Genomic DNA, 1,858 nt, shown 5'->3' with positions numbered 1-1,858 from the left:
ATGTCTAAAAAGTCACTGCACCCCACGAGGCAGCAATCTCTGCCTCTCATCGAGGAGGAGCAGTACAACTGCATATTGCTCACTGTACCCATTTGCTCAACCAGTGTCCTCCATAGTCCTGAGACCAGAAGCCCAGAGGCCAGGACAGCTTCTCAGTAAGGAAAACCCTAGTTCAAACCCCCGAGATCTGAACTCCCAAATCCAGTTAAGGTCTTCAAATGGCAACAACAAACCCATCAGATCCCCAGCACAACCCGGGTCCCTTCGCTGAAGGGAACCAGGCATTTGAATCAAATCTGAAGAAATGGTTATTCCAGCACAGTGGAGTCGCACACATAAAACCTCCTTAACTCTGCCCCAGATGCATGCCGGTCTCTTGTCAGAAACCTAAACCTAAGTGCAACACGACAGCCACAAGAAAAGATGCACACGTGAAAATACATTCTGCTTAATGACACAAAAGGTCCAAATTGAACTTCACAGCTAAGATGCCCCCAGGTTATCCAGTGCTCCTGTTAAAGAGGAGCCACAGCTTCTTGCATTTAATAGCCGTTAAAACTGAGAGTGGTAGGGAAGTTTCTGCATGACTGGGAACAGTTCTGCCATGCAGCAAACACAGTCAAACTGTTGCTAGCCATTGTTTTTTGTCGACTACAGTTCCAGGGGGCTGTCCTGAAATGTAGGCACCTCTGATGCCAAAGGGGATTGCAGAAGTGCAAGCTGAACTCAAAGGCTCGATGTGGGCCAGCTGTATTCAGGCTGTCACGCAAGGGGAAGCAGAATCTCATTTTACTGCCTTAGGGGTGCAAACGCGGTGCAAATGCCGCTTCGGTATCTTGCTGGTGATACCCATTTGTTTCCCGTGGCCAGCGTACGATTCCTTCAACCGTTCTCTTCCTCACTTTCCAACAGATCACTAAAGACATGGTTTTAAGTAAGTGAGATGGACCACATCGCTGGACAATTCAATTAAAGGACGGAGTAGCACTAGCTAAGAACAGGTCCCGCAGAGCCCTGCCTATTCAAAGCGCACCTGACAAGCTCAGGGTGCTGAAGCAGCCGTGCATGCACAGCGCACCCCTCCTGCAATCCAGATGAGATCTTCAGCAAAGCAGGGATCAGGCCCCTGAATTCTTGATTCATCAGATCAGCTGGATTCACTGGGCTGTGAGACCCCTTAGCTAATGCACAGAACCTGTACGTCTCAGGGATTTTGCAAACCCAGGGCTGTCCACCTGCCAAGCCCCAAGGGGCTACACCAGGCTCACCACGCAGACACTTCCCCTGGTTCTGATCCGGTTCCTCATCCTTGGCTCCCCTACTCCCCACGCCCAGCTCCTGTTCAGCCCATACCCTTGCCTTGGCCCTCGGCTCTTGGACATCTCTTACTCCTGAACCTGGACACCCATTCCCGTTTTGTAACGTGTCCGTCTGCAACACATAACGTGTGCAAGCGCCTGTAGCAAAGAGGGGTCAGCACTGCTTGCCTGGAGTTTATAGCCGACCAAAATGAACATAGAGAGTGGGACCAGCTGCCATATAACAGTCTCCCACAGGTTTGAGATGCTGGGGGTGCCTCATGGGAAATGGGCTTCTGGACACCCCCCCCAAGCTAGTGGGGGCTCAAGGGCAGGCAGAAGGAAGCAGCATCTCACCAGCCCCTACATGCCTTTCCCAGTGAAAAGCAGCCCTGGTCACTTCTGAAGCCAGCGATGAAAATAGCTTCCATGGCCAGGCTTGCTTGTCTCCAGTGGGATTATTGGTGGACACCTGTGCCTAGGTTTCAGAGAACATTTGGACATGTCACTGCTCCTGCCTTGAAGAGATTTAAAGCTTTGTGAAGAGAATACTAATAGAA

Source organism: Gavialis gangeticus, unplaced genomic scaffold, assembly GCF_001723915.1.
Source record: "Gavialis gangeticus isolate Ggan-Ray unplaced genomic scaffold, GavGan_comp1, whole genome shotgun sequence".
NCBI classification, from domain to species: domain Eukaryota; kingdom Metazoa; phylum Chordata; order Crocodylia; family Gavialidae; genus Gavialis; species Gavialis gangeticus.
Note: the sequence above shows the minus strand (reverse complement) of the source record.